Source organism: Arachis hypogaea, chromosome 14, assembly GCF_003086295.3.
Source record: "Arachis hypogaea cultivar Tifrunner chromosome 14, arahy.Tifrunner.gnm2.J5K5, whole genome shotgun sequence".
Lineage (NCBI taxonomy): Eukaryota > Viridiplantae > Streptophyta > Magnoliopsida > Fabales > Fabaceae > Arachis > Arachis hypogaea.
The window spans coordinates 112,235,054-112,256,047 of NC_092049.1; positions in this window are offsets into that span (position 1 = coordinate 112,235,054).

Consider the following 20,994-nt stretch of genomic DNA (forward strand, 5'->3'; position numbering starts at 1 on the left):
TTATGTGTTTAATTTTATTTTATAATATTTAACTCATTTAATTAAAAATGTAAAATTATATATGTAATAATATTATTAAATATTATGTTGTATAAAAAAATATTAGAATATTATATATATATATATATATATATAGAAAATTAAAAAAAAAATAATGAGAGACCTAAAGTTACACTTATATAGAGTAGCTATGGTTATACAGAAAATTAAAAAAAAAAGAGGGATCTAGGGCTACGCTTATAAAAAGTAGCTATGGTATACAATGTGGCTACGCTTTACAAGTGATGCAGTAGCGTTGAAAAGCGTAGCCTATTCTGGAAGAATGAAAGTTGAAAAGCGTAGCCTTTGGTCCTGGACAGCATCACTTGAAAAGCGTAGCCTATTCCCAAACGCCAAAAGCGTAGCCCTTGGTGCAGAAAAGCGTAGCCTTTGAGAATAGGCAACGGGCGAATAGGAATCACCCCAAAAAGCATAGTCGTAGCCCAAAAAGCGTAGCCATAGCCTAAGGCATCATTTTTTTTCACTTTTAACTACACTTTTCAAGTGTACCTGAATGGATGTTTTTCTTATAGTAGTCTCTAAAAAATTGAAAATTTTTATAATTAAAAAAATAATTAACATTAGATAATTAAAAGTCAATTTTTTATAATTTTTTATTATTTAATATATAAATAATATTTTTTTATCAACCAATTTTTTTAAAAAAATAAAAATTTTATTTATATTTCAAAAACTAAGCATCAGTTTAGTAATTAATTAATTGACTATTTTAAAAAGAACATTTATCATTATTTATTATTTTTTAATTTTAGTTTTGATACTAAATTAAATTTATTGCGATATATATAATTACATATTAAATTTAACAAAATATTTTTTTAACATATTCTAAAAAAATAATTTATAATTTAATATAAAAATAAAGATAATATAATAATATGATCAAATATATTTATTTATATATAATTATTATTAATTTTTCATTCACCTAATGGGAACAAGTATCCCCTCTCTAACCTAGGTATGTGTCCCTGACAGTACATGAAACCGATACACCTTCCAATATATATATATATATATATATATACACTCGCGAATTAAGATAAAATTACCATTTTATGAATACAATGCATATTTTGTTGCTTTTTAATTTTGTTTTTTAATTTTTATTTTGTATGGATACTATAAATCTAAATCTAAAGATTAAATTTGTAGTTTTTCAATTTTTTTTTTATAAATATATAAATTTGAGAATCAGATTTATTTTTTTATTTTAAATTTTTTAAATATATAAATCTGATCCTCAGATTTATATTTTAGTATTACAAAAATTTTTAAACGTATTAATTGGACTTTTCGATTTGCATTATGATAAGAAAAAATTTATTTCACCACAAATCAGATCCTTAGATTTGTGCACTATAAAATTTAACCCTCAAATTTTTGAGGTTTCGATTTATTATTTAAAATTTAAAAAAATTAAAATTCATGTAAAAAAAACACACCAATTAATTATGATACTGATTATACACCATCTTTTTCCATTTCTAAAAAAATTAGTCGATAGGTAATATTTTTTAATCAATATTAGTCAATATTTTTAAAATTATTTTATTTATATTAAATTTTAAATTTTAAATCATAAATTAATAATCACATATTTTAAATTATAAATACTAAATCTTAATATTAACTACTAAAATTAATTTCTTATATTTTTATATATTTGTTATTTTTATATTTTATTATTTTTTTAATATCTATTATGTATTACTAATTTGACAATGCTTAAACCCTCCGTCATTGCATTGAATAGATAGAATTAGAAGTAATCAAATCCAAATTAATTTTAGTTAAACATGTGAACATGGTTTTTGAGCTAAAAAACACACAACTTGTGAGACTTTGAGCCTTTATATATGGTTACATTATTTAACTATAATTATTTTATTCTTGTGTGTTTACTTCTCTATGATTGTAATTTATATTTTGTTTCATCCTATATGTCCAATGCTTAATATATTTATATGCTTGCATATGATTGAGGCCATTATCTGTTTAGCTCACTTATCCCAAATAAACCTACCCTTTCAATTACCTTTGTTAGCCACTTTGAGCCTTTAAATCCCATTTGTTCTTTATTTTACCACATTACTAGCCTTAAGTAGAAAAACAATTTTATATCCCAATTGAATCTTTGGTTAGCTTAAGATAGAATTGTGTGTTAATTAAATATGGAAAAATTGTGGGAACAAAAGATAATAAGGGAATGTGTCATGATAATATAATGGGAATTTGAGTACCTACTCATGTTAAACTATAAGAATTAGAAATCTATGTGCATTGATAAGCTGCATTTAAAAAAAATATATAAAAAAAAATCCAAAAATATTCAATAATTAAATAAGGGGACAAAATTACCCCAATATTAAGTTAAGAATTCAAAGATCAATGCATGTATGATAAAATTAAAATAAAAGTTGATACATGAGTAAGGAATGTGAAAGGAAAATTTTGGGTAGCTAGGTATGAAATTTAAGTTATATAGAATGTCCATATGTGTGGGTTAAAGCTTAGGTTAATTAAAGATTTAATTTATAAGCTTACTTAACCATATATGTATCATTACCCTTACCTTGGCCCCATTACAACCTTGAAAAGACCTCATGATGTTTGCATTGGTATATTAAATGTTGTTGATTGGTTAGGTGAAGAACAAAAATTAGAAAGCATGATTAGAGAAGGATAGAGTGATTACCCTATACACTAGAGAGATTAGAGCATACATACATCATCAGTGAGGGTTCAATGCTTAAATTCTATGTTCCCTGCTTTCATGAGCTACCTTCTTGCATTTTAATATGTTCTTACTGTATAAGAATTGAATTAGTGGAATTTGATTTGTGATTGTCTTGAAGAGCTTATTTACTTTTAACCAGGTAGACAAGAATCATATAGTTGCATTCATATATATAAGTTGTATTGCATTGCATTAGTTTTACATGTTCCTACTCATTTATTTTATCTCCTTCAACTAAGCATGAGGACATGCTAATATCTAAGTGTGGGGAGGTTGATAAACCACTATTTTATGGTTTATATTGTGTTTAATTGTGCGGTTTTATCAAATTTTTATCCACTTATTCATATGATAAGCATGCATTTATAATTCCTTCCTAAAAATAATTCATGGTTGAAAACTTGCTTCCTAGAGACTTTTAATTTTGTATTTTTTATTCTCCTTTATTCCATTCGATGTCGTGATCTGTGTGTTAAGTGTTTCAGGCTTTAAAGGGCATGAATGACTTGGAGATTAGAAAGGAAGCTTGCAAAAATGGAAGGAACACAAGAAATTAAGGAGATGACCAGCGAGAAGTGACGCGGACGCATGGCTCACGCGACCGCGCGACATAGAGGAAATTGCAGTGACGCGGACGCATGGCTCATGCGACTGCGCGGATTGGAAACTGCACAAGTGACGCGAAGGCGTGGACGACGAGCACGCGTGGAAAGGCAAAACGCTAGATGACACAAACGGCTGGATGACGCGATCGCGTGACATGCGCAATCTGCAGAATTCGCTGGGGGCGATTTTGGGCCCTGTTTTGACCCAGTTTTCGGCCCAGAAAAGCAGATTAGAGCCAGGGAACATGCAGAGGCGATACACAACATTCATTCCGCATAATTTTAGTTTTAGATCTGATTTTACCTCTCCTCTATGTTTTCTCTCTACATATTCATAGTTCTTAGGATTTGATTTTATTGCTTTTTGGATTGGGATATTGAGAAGAGTTATTACCTCCGTCAAGATTTCGTCATTCTAGTTTGTTTCCTTACTTGTCTCTTACTCTTCCATGTCTTCAATTTATTCAGAATCACTATTGGATTATTTTTAGAATTCATTAATACAAGAACTATTTTTATTTTTAATTGATCTTTTAATTATTATTTATCATGTCTTTCTTTATTTCCCTTTCTTATGTTATGAAGTTTACATTCATAATGAGCGAGTAGTTCCATAACTTGATTGGGAGTTGATTGAAAGGAGGACCTTGAGTTGGAATGCTCAAGAGAAAAATTATAATTGGGTTTATTGTTGGATTGTCCTCTAGTCACTAACACTAATCCTTTCCAAGGGAGAGGATTGGAACTTGTGAATAGAAATAGCTTTCCAACTTGCTTGACTTTCCTCTACCTAGTAAGGGATAACTAAGCAGAACAACCTTCAATCATCAATTAATCTTGAGAGTACTCCAGCAAGAATAGGATTCCAACTAATCTACTCCCAGTCAAGGTTTTTATTTAAAATTACATAAATTCTCTCATTTAATTTCTTGTTTATCAACTCAACCATTTTTAGAAAACATCTGATTAATAAAATAGCACATCTTTCTGCAACTCGTTGGGAGACGACCTGGGATTCATACTCCCAGTATTTTAATTCTAATTTTTGTGACAACCCCTTCTAAATTGATAAACGGAATTTCGGTTGGTTAAGGACTGTACTTGCAACGTACCTCTTATAATAATTTCTTAACTCGCCAATTTCCGCCACCTCAATTTTTGGCGCCGTTGCCGGGGAGTTGCAATAAAGTGCTAAATTATTGATTAGATTTTATTTATTTGTATTTTATTTTATTTTGCTACTATGAGCTGCATGTTTCTTTCGTTAAATGACGCGTTCACTTCCTGATCCAAGCTTGCCAGTATTTGATCCTGAGATTGAAAGAACTATCTCACGAATAAGGCAAGCTTGGCGTCGGTTAGTCCTCTCTGAGGGCGAATCTGAAATGTCACTTGAGGAAGAAACAAGCTCCCTTTCTGCTGATTCAGTTGATTTACGTTCAGGTGACATGGCAGCACCTAGGAGAATTACTATCCAGGAGGCTGGAGCCCCTGATTTCACAATGCAACCGTTTCAAGCGCATCACCCAGCAATGGCTACAGACTTTGAAATAAAGACTGCACTGCTCAACTTGATGCCTAAGTTTCATGGCTTACCTGCTCAAGAGCCTATCAAGCACCTGAGGGATTTCCAAGCAGCATGTTCTACTGTCAGGCGTGATGGTGCAGATGAAACTTCTATTCTGTTGAAAGCTTTCCCGTTCTCTCTTGAGGGAAAAGCAAGAGAGTGACACTACACTCAAACCGTAGCAACTGTTTCTGACTGGGATACGCTTAGAAGAGAATTTTTGGAAAAATTCTTTCTAGCTGAAATTACTGATAAACTGAGGAAAGATATTTCCATGATTGTTCAGGACGAATTCGAGACTCTCTATGAATATTGGGAGCGCTTCAACAATCTTCTGGAAGCATGTCCCTACCATATGATTGACAAGATAGTGTTGCTCGGCTACGTCACACAGGGCATGAGACCCCAAGATAAGACCACATTGGAAAATGCTAGCAATGGGTCTATGAAAAAGTACAAGACCACTGATGAGGCATGGCAATTGATCAGCGACTTAGCTAAATCTACTCGGAATCACAGGCAAAAACAAGGCCGTTCAAAAGCTGTTGCAGAAGTATCCTCTAGCAGAGAGACTGCTGCTCTGACTCAGAGTATATGTGAGATGACCAACTTACTGAAGCAGATGCAGTTGAATCAACAACAAGCTCAGCAAGCTCAACCTTCTCCACCACAGCAAAGCCAATAGTTAGTCCCACAGAGAGTGTGCGGGATCTGTGCTGATTATAGCCATTATACTGACGAATGTCTGCAGCTTCAGTAGGAAGACAACACTGTGGCAGCCACTCATAACTTCTATGACCGTTCCAATCAAGGATACAATCAAGGTGGCAATTACAACCACGGATGGTAGGACAATTCGAACCAAGGTTGGAGAGATAATTCTAACCAGGGCTGGAGGGACAACAATAACAGAGGAGGCAGAGATAATAAGGGAAATCAGAGGTGGAATAATAACAACAACAGGCAGCAGAACCAGAACCAACCTTACAGAGCACCTCACCTGAGGCAATTCCAAGGATCACAACACAACCAACAGCAGACCTCTCAGATCACTTGTCCTTCTTCATCTTCTAATGATGTGTTACTACAATCTATTGATTAGAGCATACATACATCATCAGTGAGGGTTCAATGCTTAAATTCTATGTTCCCTACTTTCATGAGCTACCTTCTAGCATTTTTATCTGTTCTTACTGTATAAGAATTGAATTAGTGGAATTTGATTTGTGATTGTCTTGAAGAGCTTATTTACTTTTAACCAGGTAGACAAGAATCATATAGTTGCATTCATATATATATAAGTTGCATTGCATTGCATGAGTTTTACATGTTCCTACTCATTTATTTTATCTCCTTCAACTAAGCATGAGGACATGCTAATATCTAAGTGTGGGGAGGTTGATAAACCACTATTTTATGGTTTATATTGTGCTTAATTGTGCGTTTTTATCAAATCTTTACCCACTTATTCATATGATAAGCATGCATTTATAATTCCTTCCTAAAAATAATTCATGGTTGAAAACTTGCTTCCTAGAGACTTTTAATTTTGTATTTTTATTCTCCTTTATTCCATTCGATGCCGTGATCTGTGTGTTAAGTGTTTCAGGCTTTAAAGGGCATGAATAACTTGGAGATTAGAAAGGAAGCTTGCAAAAATGGAAGGAACACAAGAAATTAAGGAGATGACCAGCGAGAAGTGACGCGGACGCATGGCTCACGCGACCGCGCGACATAGAGGATATTGCAGTGACGCAGACGCATGGCTCACGCGACCGCGCGGATTGTAAACTGCACAAGTGACGCAAAGGCGTGGACGACGCGCACGCGTGGCAAGGCAAAACGCTGGATGACGCGAACGCCTGGATGACGCGATTGCGTGATATGCGTGATCTGCAGAATCTGCAGAATTTGCTGGGGGCGATTTTGGGCCCTGTTTTAACCCGGTTTTCGGCCCAGAAAAGAATATTAGAGCCAGGGAACATGCAGAGGCGATACACAACATTCATTCCTCATAATTTTAGTTTTAGATCTGATTTTACCTCTCCTCTAGGTTTTCTCTCTATACATTCATAGTTCTTAGGATTTGATTTTATTGCTTTTTGGATTGGGATATTGAGAAGAGTTATTACCTCCGTCAAGATTTCGTCATTCTAGTTTGTTTTCTTACTTGTCTCTTACTTTTCCATGTCTTCAATTTATTCAGAATCACTATTGGATTATTTTTAAAATTCATTAATACAAAAACTATTTTTATTTTTAATTGATCTTTTAATTATTATTTATCATGTCTTTCTTTATTTCCCTTTCTTATGTTATGAAGTTTACATTAATAATGAGCGAGTAGTTCCATAACTTGATTAGGAGTTGATTGAAAGGAGGACCTTGAGTTGGAATGCTCAAGAGAAAAATTGTAATTGGGTTTATTGTTGGATTGTCCTCTAGTCACTGACACTAATCCTTTCTAAGGGAGAGGATTGGAACTTGTGAATAGAAATAGCTTTCCAACTTGCTTGACTTTCCTCTACCTAGTAAGGGATAACTAAGCAGAACAACCTTCAATCATCAATTAATCTTGAGAGTACTCCAGCAAGAATAGGGCTTCCAACTAATCTACTCCCAGTCAAGGTTTTTATTTAAAATTACATAAATTCTCTAATTTAATTTCTTATTTATCAACTCAACCATTTTTAGAAAACATCTGATTAATAAAATAGCACATCTTTCTGCAACTCGTTGGGAGACGACCTGTGATCCATACTCCCAGTATTTTAATTCTAATTTTTGTGACAACCCCTTCTAAATTGATAAACGGAATTTCGGTTGGTTAAGGACTGTACTTGCAACGTACCTCTTATAATAATTTCTTAACTCGCCAATTTTCGCCACGTCACTGACACACGAACTTTGAAATCTTATAAGACACTGGACACGTATATATATATATATATATATATATATATATATATATATATATATATATATATATATATATATATACCGTAATTTTATTGATATTAAAATATAAATTAATTTTTTAATTATTTTTAAAGTTTTTAATTATATAAAGTATCTAAAATATTTTTTACTTTAATAAATAATAATATATATTATTTATAAATTTATTTCAAGAATACATGTTAAGAATAATGTTGGACATGCTGACACGTGATGGTATTTCGGTGTGTCTGGGGTAAATTTTTTATTTTTTTTAAGACACGGTTAAACACAGTAGACACGTGTGTCAAACGAGTGTCGATGAATATCGTTTCCAAAATGTGTCCAATACGTAGACATGACAACTCAGATGTTTGTGCTTCATAGATGTTAAGACTTGTTATATATGTATATTTAATTTTTATTAAATATACAAGAAGCTTGGGTGCATTATACAGGATAATGGAGAGATTGAACAGGATGTAAATCATAAAATTCAAGCAGGTTGGTCAAAATGGCGGAGTGCATCTGGTTTTATATGTGACAAAAAAGTGCCTTTAAAATTTAAAGGTAAATTCTATGGCACTGCTATAAGACCGGCTATACTTTATGGTATGAAGTGTTGGGTAGCCAAAGGGGAGCACGAACATAAGTTAAGTGTGGCAGAGATGAAGATGTTGAGATGGATAAGTGGTTATATGCAATTGGATAAAATAAGGAACGAAGATATAAGGGAGAGAGTTGGAGTAGCACCCATTGTGAAAAAGATAGTAGAATCACGTCTTAGATGGTTTGGACATGTGAGAAGAAGACCGACAGAACACCCAATCAGGAGAGTGGATGAGATGAAAGATGGACAAGGGGTGAAAGGCGGAAGAAGACCTAAGAAGACCATCCATGAGGTGGTCAAATGAGATCTACATGTAAACGGTCTCTCTGTAGACATGATACATAACAGAGCTCAATGGTGTCGTTTGATTCATATAGCCGACCCCATCTAATGAGACAAGGTTTTGTTGTTGTTAGAGGCAAATTTAGGGGAGACCAGCATCGGCCATAGCCCCCTAAATTTTCAAAACTTAAAATATATTTGATATAATGTCTAAAACTTTTAACAATATACCTTCTAATTCAATGATTAAAGGAAGATATTTTATACTCCAAAACATGAGTTCAAATCCCATTTCATACATTTTAAATTTATTTTCTTTTGTTCTTTCAATTTTTTTCTTTTTTTTTTAATTCTTCTATCTATTATTATATAAAAATACTTTAATTTTTATAATAATTCCTAATTGAATGTAATAAAAAAATATATACATAAAAATAAATTTGATTAAATTTTATTTTTTATGATATTAAAATAAAAATATATTAAGTGAATTATCTATTAATATGAATATATCATATATATTATATTTATTAATTTATTTTAGATAAATATATTAAAAGTATTAGAGAAATAAATTTATATTATTTATATTATATCTTTTATAATAAAAATAAAAATTAGAATTTTATAAAAAAAATTTTGATATAAATGATTTTTTAAAATTAATTTTAGTTTAAAATAATATTAAAATATACAATTATTTTTTTATTAAAATTTTCAGTTTTAATATAGTATTTTTAATTTTTTGTTTTCAGCTCTTTCTTTATGAGATTTTTGGATCCGTCACTAGTTATTGTTGTTGTTTATAAAATCACAAATCCAATTCAATTTAAACCTGAAATTGGATTAGATTTTTCTTTTTAAAATTATCTAATTTAAACTGCATTGTAAATAAAATTAATACTCAAATCAAATAAATTTTTAACTCAATCAATTTAAATTGTATCGTAAACACCCCTAAATAGAATTTAGTCCCCATATTTCCAGTCAAAATTTCATTTTCTTCTATTCTCTCCCGTGCTGACCTGGGGAGGGGAACATGCCACTCTACCTTTTTTCGATTTTACATGCTCACTTATTGACTTATTGTACTTAAAGTTGAAACAAAGCACATTATAAAGAGAGAAGAGTGTTAAGAAATCAGTAGGCAGGTATAAGAGGGCGAGTGGAAGCTTCGATTTTCCAGTTTTTTTTTTTAAATATTAATAATAATAAATTATTAAATATGATTTAATTTTTTAAAAAATTTATTTAATATTTAGTTTAATATAAATAAATATTCATTTTAATTTAAATATTAATAATTTTTAATATCTAAAAAGTAAATAATAATATTAAAAAAATTAAAAAGATAATATTATTAATATTTTTTAATTAAATAAAATTTTTTAAATCTCATAAAAGTGAATTTTTTTTCTTTTTGTGATCGTCTTTTTTAATTTATTTGATATTAATTCTCTTTATTTTAACTATTATAATTGAAAGATCTTTTTCAACTATGAATATTGTGAAGAATGACTCAGAAACAAAATTAAAAATGAATTTTTTGCTAATTATTTTTTAATTATATTAAAAAAAAATTGTTGAAAAATTTAACATAGATACTATTATCAATGAATTTTATGATACGAAAAATCGATCACTTCGTTAGTAAAAAGTACACACATATTTTTTGCACTTTAAAATATATTCTCTATTGGTATATTTTTGTAATACATCTTACATTATATAATTTTTTGTATAATTTTTTAATATTATATATGTTATTGACCCTATAATAATATTTTTGGATCCGTCCCTGCCAGCAGATTTTGTGATTTGTAGCCATCAATTAGCTATTATTAGTATTTTTAATAATGTGATATTATATCTAATGGTATGAGATTATTTACTTTTCTTTTGCTGGTTAAATGGTAGTCAGATTTTAATAAAAGTACTAGTTTCTTAAACTTTCTTATAAAGAAAATAACAAATCCTAAATTTTAGTTGGTGACGAATCTAGAAATTTTAGATACTGGGATAAAAATATATATATATATATAATATAATATAATAATAATTTATAATAAAAATATTATGTATTTATAAAAATTAGTTATCAAATTATTTATTAATTATTATGTATTTATGTATAAATAACATATGTTATTTAACTCATTTTTAATGTATATTTTATATGTTAATATATATTTTATACGGAATTTTTTTACTTAAATAAATTAAAAAAAATTCAAAATTACCAGATTTTCTTAAGTGCTTTGAATGTAAATTATCCCGAAACGATTTACTTGCAATGAGTAACATTAAAATATTTGTCATGATTTATGTAAGAAATTTAATATACAAAATCTTAAAATAATTTATGTGAAAAATTAAAGACACAATACATTCTTAAGAGTTATGTTTCGCAGGGAGCCACTATTGTAACAGGTTAACAGCGATAAAATTTTTTGAGATAAAGAAAAAAGACAGCGCAGCTAAAGAAGAAGAATCAGTAAATTTATGAGAAATTCTTTACATACAAGCATTTTTTTATACAAGTCTTTACAAGTGCACCTTCTTCTTTCTCTTCCTCTTTCTCTTCTTCTTCTTCTTTTCTTTCGTTTCTTGCCTTTTCTTTTTCCTTCTTCAACCATTACTGCACGTTTTTACTGTACCTTCTTCTTCTTCTTGCTGCACGTTCTTCTTCTTCTTTTCTTTCGTTTCTTGCCTTCTCTTTCTCCCTCTTCAACCGTTAGTGCACGTTTTCACTGCACCTTCTTCTTCTTCTTCTTGCTGCACGTTCTTCTTCCTCCTCCTCTTCTTCTTCTTATTTTCTTTCGTTTCTTGCCTTCTCTTTCTCTTTCTTCATTTATGTGCTTTTCTCTCTGTTTTCTTTCTTTATTATTCTCGATTTCTATTGTTTTTTGACATCAAGCTCTAAAATCATTTTTGAAGAAGAAGAAACAGCAGAAGATGAAGAGGAGAAAGAGAAAGAGTTCTGAATTATGCATAAGGTGTACTTCAACAAATTTTGGGTGTATTTCTTAAATTCTTTGGGTGTAGTTTTTGTAATCTTTTGGGTGTATTTCTGTAATCCTTTGAGTGTATTTCTATAATCGTTTGGGTGAATTCCTGTAATCGTTTGGGTGTATTTCTGTAATCCTTTAGGTGTATTTCTGTAATCGTTTAGGTGTATTTCTGAAGTTCCATTATCTTCAAATTTGGCAAGATCAGAAACTCGTTTTCATGGAGGAAGAAGAAGAATAGTCGTTTAAAATACATGGTGAGTAGCGCGCTTTGGAAACAGGAAGTGGTTGAATAACGTGCGTTTACTCTTGAATGTGGGAGTGTAATGCGTGTTTTTTGTTGGGTTTGTGCCAACTTGTAAGACTTGTAAACCAAAAAGACTTGTATGTGTAGCAGGCCTCTAAATTTATATATTTTTTAATTGCTTTTATTTATATAAATTTTTTATAAAATTTTTTGTTATTTTTTAATTTTCTATTATTTTTTATTTATACAATAGTAAGCAAATTACATATTAATTCAAGAACATATAATAAAAATTATACAAACCAAATAAATAAATAACAAAAATTTCATAAAATATATGTATAAATAGAAATATTTAAAAAATATATAGACCTCACTAAATCTTCTTCCTCAGCTGCACTGTCTTTTTTTTTTTTAATTTTTTTGTCTTAAAAAACTTTATTGCTGTTATAATGGTGATTTCTGCAAAATGTAACTCTTGAGAATATATTGTTCTTTTGATTTTTCACATAAATCATCTCAAGATTTTGTGTATTAGGTTTTTATATAAATTGTGACAGGCTTTTAAGTATTACTCATTGCGAATAAATTGTCTTTACTTACTGTATTTTATGCTAAAAATAAGTAAATCTATTTAGTTTAGGATGATTTACATTTATTTGGTGAATCACAATATTCTAAAACGATTTACATACTTTTAGATTACAAAATTTAAATATAAATTATCCTATTCTGTGATGTTTAATATCTATATTTAAAGTGATAGGAATAAAACACAATTCCTTACTTGCAAGAATTAGAGGAATAACCATATCCACTCACAACAAGTATTAACACCAGTACAATAATACTCAATAGCAGCGGAAAAATTACATAAACAAAAAATTAAAAACAAGCTAACACACCAAGATTTTTAACGTGAAAAACCTCCTCAATGAGAAAAGTAAAAACCACAAGTCACTAAGACCAGGATATAGCTTCACTATGATGAAAAATATGGTACAATAGAGTCACAAATTACTGCACAAAACGTGCATACAACAAGCCAAACAACCCAAGCTTCAGAGCTTTCAAAACAAGAACAAGAAGATGAAAATACCACAAAAATAGAGCTACTGTGCGTGGCCAATATCTCCAGCTACAGATGTCGAATTGAAGATCCGAACGGTGAAAATAAAGAACCAGATGTGTGGAACACACAATCCAAATTTGAACTCGATCCAAGTGTTAACGAATCTGCAGCAACTAATTTACAGAGACAGCTTTGTGTATGTGCGAAAATAACTTTCTCTCTTCTCTTCTCTCTAGTGTTTTGGTGTTCTCTCTTGCAAAATGACATCTCTCACTCAATTCTAACTCACCTCAGCCACTTCAACTAATCATGAGCTTGAATACTAGTATTTGAACTTTTTCTTCACATAGAAAGAGAACCCAAAAAATCCAACATAAAGTATTGTTGAGTTAAGAAATTAACCAAATTAATTAGTGATGACAAACATTATTTTTGGGTAAAATAAATAATTAGTGTTGATTAATTTTAATTGCATAGTACTAATTATTTATAAAATATTGCAGGCCAAAATTTGAACTACAGCCCAAATGGAATGGAAAATAAAACAAGAAGTTATGGGTCAATATCATAAACGAAGCCCATAAGGAAACAAGGTTGGAAAAATCAAAACGGGTTGCTTAATGGAAACCTGATCCAAGCCCGTGTCCACAAAGCTTCTCATGCAAGATTGAAGTCTTCACTCTTTCCATGTGGTTCAATCAAAAGCAACATTCACCTCTGTGAGTTGGTCAGAAACTCAGAAAAGTAAGAAAGAGAGAAAGAGCATCTTCCCTAAGCTAGTCACCAAAAAAGCAAGAGAAAGAAGGATTAAGCTTGAATGGCAGATGTCAAATCACCAAGCTCAAACCAAATCAAGCTTAGGTTAAAAGTAACCCATTTCCTCTTGCATGCATCAGATCTTCTTCTCTTCTTCCAAACTCTCTGCAAGTCCGAAAATGGCATACAAGGAAAAGTTATTTTCTGTCCTAATCTGCTATATATCTACGGTCACAAGTGATTCTTGGGAACCAAGTAGCTTCTCAATGGCTCAGATTAAGTTGACCATTGAAAGATTTTTGTGGTTGCTGTTGTATGGCTTTCGGTCAAGATGAGAAAGTCAGAAGGAGAGTTTCTACTCTGGAGATTAAGGAGAAAAAGTGAATCTGTGGGTTGGTGAAGCTTAACGCTCAAGGTGTTGACCTTGGTAGAAGGACCCAGCAACATGCAAGGAGATAAAAGAGGTTTGCTGTTCATTCAGAAACCAAGGAGAGAAAACCAGAGTTTGAGAGTAGTGTTCTGCAAAGAAGTTCCTCTACTTGAATAATGCTCTCTTTCAAAGAAGCATTCGGCCAATACTGAAGAACTCAAGCTGAGGTTTGCAAATCTGGTTTTGCACATAGCAAATAGGCTGTTGATGAAGTCAATCTCCTTCATGTTTTACTGATTGTAATGTTCTTTTCTATGTTTATCTTTCTGTAATTTCTTGAGAAAAAAGGCATTGTGAGAAAGCTCAAGTAAAAGCCATGAGTGGAAAAAGGCTGAGTGATACACTTGAGAGAAAAGCCTAGAGTTATTTTCTGATTTCTTTAGGTATGTCTATGTCTTGTATCGTGTACCTGTGAGGTATCCCTTTCTTAGTTGGGTTAGCACTAAGAGTGAATAGTTAGGTATTAGCATAGCTAATGTCAAGTTAAGTTAGAACTTGAGTGTGAAAAGATTGGGTCAATCCTGTGAAATTGGTGTATGTAATACTGTTAACTATAGTGAAATTCTTCCATAGTTGTGGAGGAGACTGGACGTAGGTTGCATAGCACAAAGCAACCAAACCAGGATACATGCTGGTGTTAGCTTTTCTCTTCTCTGCTGTGTTCTATTTTCTGATATTCATGAGACAAAATTAAATTGTCTCATAAATTTTCGCTGCTGAGTTCAAACAGAATTAGAATTGAATGTTTGTTTTAAAAGGGTAATAACAGCAACTTAAAAGGAAGGCATAGATTCAACCCCCTTCTCTAAGCCTACCACAACCTTCAATTGGTATCAGAGCTAAGGTCTCAAGAATCAAGCTTAACCGCTTGGAGCAAAGATCCAATGGCGAACAACTTGGGCACAACTACAGTTGCCTACACCCTCACTGAAGGCCAGTTAAACAACCGGCCACCTTTCTTCAACGGGAAGAACTATGCCTACTGGAAAGAAAGGATAAGGATTTTCATCCAATCCTTTGACTACAACATATGGAATATTGTTGTGAGCGATCCCAAGATCCCAACAAAAATAAGTGCTGATGGAGTGGTGACTCCAAAAGAAGAAGCTCAATGGAATGAAGATGATAAGAAGAAGATAGAGCTGAATGCTAAAGCAATCAACCTTTTTCACTGTGCTATCAGCTTTGAAGAGTACCGGAAGATGTCTCGATGCAAGACATCCAAAGAAATCTGGGAAAAACTCCAGGTTACACACGAAGGCACTAAACAAGTCAAAGAAACGAGGATTGATGTGCTGCGAAAAGAGTACGAGATGTTTAGCATGAAGGATGGAGAAAGCATTGATGAAGCATTTGAGAGATTCTCAATCATAATCAACAACCTTGATGCTATGGGTACAAACTATGCAGAACAAACCTTGGTGAGAAAACTCCTTAGAAGCCTCACAAAAGAATGGGAAACCACTGCCACTGTCCTAATCGAGAGCAACAACCTAAGTCCCATAACCTATGATGAGTTGAGAGAAAAACTCCTTGCCTATGAAACCATACACACAAACACAGACTCAAAGAAAAAGGGAATAGCCCTCAAGTCACAAATAGAACAAACAAAAAGTGAGTCTAGTGATGGTATTTCAGATGATGATCTTTTATTTTTTGCTAGGAGATTTAGAAGAATGATGAAGAACAAGGGCAAATACAAGGGTTCAAGTTCAAAGGAGCACAAGATCGACTTGAGCAAGGTGACGTGCCATCACTGCAAGGAGGCTGGACATTTCAAGCTAAACTGTCCAAAGCTCAAGAAGGAGGACAAAGGTAAGAAGGAAAGGAAGATAGTGCTCATGGCAGCCTGGGAGGATCTTGAGAACGACTCAAATGAAGAAGAAGAATCTGAAGGAGATGATAAAGACTGCTTCATGGCTGGAAACAACAACCTTGATGAGGTAAATTATTATGATTTGACCATTGAGAACTTACATGCTATTATTGATGATCTCACTTTAAATACATCAAAACTGCTTGATAAGTACAATAAATGCAGATCTTAAAGAGATGTGTTAAGAGCTGAAAATGATTTTTTAAAAGAAAAAGTGAAGAAAACTGAATGTGCTTTGGACATTATTGAAGAAAACAGATTTCTAAAATCTGAACTTGAAAAATTAAAAGGAAAACACATTGTGGATCCTTCTCATGAGTTAATTGCTGAAAATGAAAGATTAAATGATATGATTAAAAGGCTGAATGGTGACTTAGCAAAATTTGCTCAAGGTTCTAGTAACTTGGACAAATTACTTGCAAGTCAAAGACCTTTGTTTGAAAAATCTGGTTTAGGTTACATAGCCAAGGAAGATGCAGTTTTAAATGTTTCCTCTATAAAATTTGTAGCTTCTTCATCAAATACAAAATCCATACCAAACAAATCTGGCATTGGATATGTTCCAACATTTGAAGAAAAATTTGATGAAATAAACACAAGTGAAACTGAACCTTCACCAAGAACCGAACCTAGTTCAAATAGGCCAGGTTTGGGGTACATTTCGAAAAATGAGGCTATTTTCAAGAAACAACCATTTCACAACAAAACCTCATATTCGAAAAGTCCAAATGTTCAAAGAAATTCTGGTGAAAATGCTTTTGCAAAGAGGAATAATTTTAATAAAAATCAGTTTGTCAAAAGAAATGCATCTCCTCCAAAAATCAGAAAATTTCAACTCTTTAATCATTTCAAGCAATATAACTCACCTCAATTTTAGCGACACACATCAGAAAATCATTGTGTCAATTGCAAGAAATTTGGTCACTCATATGCACAATGTTTCATTGAAAAGAAATTTGTAGGAAACAAAGTTTACAATGTTGTTTGTGATTTCAATGCACTTGGGCAACCAAGATGGATTAACTTCAAAGGATCCAAATTAATTTGGATACCTAAGGCTACTTGAAACTCTTCATGCATATTTTCCTAGCATCCAAGAACAAAAAGAACATATGGTACATGGATAGCGGATGTTCAAGGCACATGACTGGAAGGTCAACTTACTTCATCAAACTAAATAAGTATGATGGAGGTTTTGTGACCTTTGGAGATGATGGTAAAGGTAAAATCATTGTTGTTGGAAAAGTAGGTAATGAGCAATCTACTTTCATTGATGATGTACTTTTGGTATGTGGTTTGAAGCACAATCTTTTGAGTATAAGTCAGCTGTGTGATTTAGGATATTTAGTAATTTTCAAAAGACTTGAATGCTGTGTTGTTAATGAAAAGACAAATGAAGTGATGTTTGTTACTAAGCACTTTAATAATATGTATGGACTTACTCTTGATGAACTAAAGGATCAAAATGTAGCTTGTCTTCACTCTAAAGAATCTGAAAAGTGGTTATGGCACAAGAGATTGGGCCATACAAGTATGTTTTAAATAAACAAACTTGTAAAGAAAGAATTAGTAAGAGGCCTTCCTTTGATAAAGTTTGACAAAGACATCACTTGTGATGCTTGCCAAATGGGAAAACAAACAAAAAGTTCTTTTAAACCAAAGGAAGACATCTCCACTAAAAGAACACTTGAGTTGCTACACATTGATTTGTTTGGTCCAACAAGAACTCAAAGTCTAGGTGGTAAACATTATGGTTTAGTAATTGTGGATGACTATACTAGGTTTGGTTGGGTTTTATTTCTTGCACACAAAAATGAAGTCTTTTCGGCCTTTAAACCTTTTTGCAAGAAAATTCAAAATGAAAAAGATTTAAAAATCTCTTCTATAAGAAGTGATCATGGAACTGAATTTGAAAATAATTTATTTGAATCCTTTTGTGAGGAATTTGGAATATCTCACAACTTATCTTGTCCTAGAACACCACAACAAAATGGTGTTGTGGAAAGACGAAATAGAAGCATACAAGAGATGACAAGAGCTATGCTATGTGAGAGTAATGTTCCAAAATTACTTTGGGCTGAAGCGGTTAACACAGCTTGCCACATTTTGAATAGAACAATCATAAGAAAATTTTTGAAGAAAACCCCTTATGAACTTTGGAAAGGTTACCCACCAAACCTAGACTACTTGCACATCTTTGGATGCAAATGTTTTGTTTTAAATAACAATGATAATTTGGAAAAAATTGATCCAAAGGCGTATGAGTGTGTGTTTGTAGGATATTCCACAACTAGTAAAGCATATAGGGTTTATCATCAAGATGCTAGAATTATTGAGGAGTCCATACATGTTACATTCTGTAATACTAACTTGGTACAAAGCATTTTGGAAGATTGTGATGCAGGAAATCAAGCTCAAAAGGAAGATGAAACTACTCAGAATCATGACAAAGAAAATTCTGGTCAAGCTGAACCAAAAACTGCAACTGCTGAAAATTCAAGAGACAATTTCATTTTGTCTCATGAATCTGAAGGAAATCCTGAAGCTAGCAACACCCAAAATCCCTTGATATCTGAATCTGCCTTCAAATCCACCAGACCTCGTGAATGGAGATTCTTGAAGAATTATCCTGAGAAATTTGTCATTGGGGATGTTTCTCATGGAGTGCAAACACGGTCTTCCACTAGAAAGGCAAATGAAGGATCAAACATTGCCCTTCTTTCCCAAATAGAGCCTCAAAATGTCAAGGAAGCCCTTAGTGACCCTTCTTGGGTTAAAGCTATGGAGGATGAGCTTCTTGAGTTTGAAAAGAACCAAGTGTGGACTTTGGTCCTAAGGCCAAGTGGAAAGAAAGTGACTGGCACCAAGTGGATATTTCGGAACAAGTTGGGAGAAGATGGTAGCATTGCAAGAAACAAGGCAAGACTAGTGACACAAGGATATGACCAAGAAGAAGGAATAGACTTTGATGAATTCTTTGCCCCTGTTACCCGAATGGAAGCCATAAGACTTCTCTTAGCTTATGCTGTATTTTGTGGTTTTAAATTATATCAAATGGATGTAAAATGTGTATTTTTAAATGGTGTGATAGATAGAGAAGTGTATGTGGAGCAGCCTCCTGGTTTTGAAAATAAAGAGCATTATAATCATGTTTTCAAAATATCTAAAGCTCTCTATGATTTGAGACAAGCTCCTAGAGATTGGTATGCGAGACTTAGCTCTTTTCTCTTGAAAAATGGTTTTCAAAGAGGCACCACTGACACAACTCTATTTATCAAGAACTCTAATGATTCTTTTATTCTAGTCCAAATACATGTTGATGACATTATTTTTGGTTCAGCCAATGAATCTCTTTGTTCTGAATTTGGAAAACTCATGACAAGTGAATTTGATATGAGTATGATGGGTGAACTTAATTTTTTTCTTGGGCCGCAAATTAAACAAACTGAAAAAGGTATTTTCATTCATCAAGAAAAGTATGCCAAGGAATTAGTTAAGAAATTTGGTATGAAAAATGCCAAACCTATGGGAACTCCCATGCATCCTAGTTCAAAATTAGATAAGGGAGAAACTGAGAAAGATGTTGATGAGACTAGGTATAGAGGAATGATTGGGTCTCTTATGTACTTAACTTCCTCTAGACCCGATATTGTGCAAAGTGTTGGATTGTGTTCTAGGTTCCAATCCAAACCAAAAGAGTCACATCTTTCTGCAGTTAAGAGAATCATTAGATATGTTCATGGCACATCCAATTTTGGTCTTTGGTATCCTAAGATTGATAATTTTTCTGCAGTTGGTTATTGTGATGCAGATTTTGCTGGTGATAGAGTTGATAGAAGGAGCACTTCAGGCTTATGTTGCTTCCTTGGGAAGTCCTTGAATGTTTGGTCAAGTAAGAAACAGCCAACAGTGGCTCTATCCACTGCTGAGGCTGAGTATATAGCTGCTTCTTCATGTTGTTCTCAGCTTTTATGGTTAAAAACACAGCTTGCCGATTACAAATTAAATGCTGAAAATATTCCCTTGATGTGTGGTAATATGAGTGCCATTAATATTTCTAAAAATCCAGTTTTGCACTCTAGGACTAAGCATATTGAAGTGAAATTTCACTCAATAAGAGAACATGTCCAAAAGGGGGATATTAGCATTCAATTTGTTAAATCAGTGGAGCAATTAGCAGATATTTTCACAAAACCATTAGCTGAGGACAGATTCGGTATGCTTAGGACAAGTCTAGGAATTTTGAGTTATGATTCTTTATTTGATAATTGCTGATGTATTTGCTGGAGCTTTTTGTCTCATAAACAGGTATGAGACAATTCTGGGCAGAAGAAGAGCGTTCCCCTTAAATCAGCGTGATCTGGGCATATTTCAAGTGAAAAATGATTTGGGCTAACCTCAAAAATCAGATCTAGAGTGGTCCAATATGTTTCCTTAAATCCAACCATCTTTGGGCCTAAATATGGATGTTACAAGTTTTGATTGGTTGTTAATTTTTTTTTTGTTGTTGTTGGGCTGTGTGTTTAAAATATCTTTTGAAAGGATTTTCATTTTTAAAGGATTTTCAGTTTGATTTTATTTTTTTCAAAATTTAAAATAAATTTTTAGTTTTATTTTAAAATCAAATAAAATCTTTCTTTTATGAGGTCATGTCTTTTCAAGTCTTTTCAATAGATGATGCAGTTGCATGGTTTGAGAAACTTTCTTTTGGGTACGGTTACCAACACTCCCTCTCTTCCCTCCACAACTCTTCGGTTTTTTCCCACTCACTTTACTGCTTCTCTTAAAGCTTAAAACTTACCAA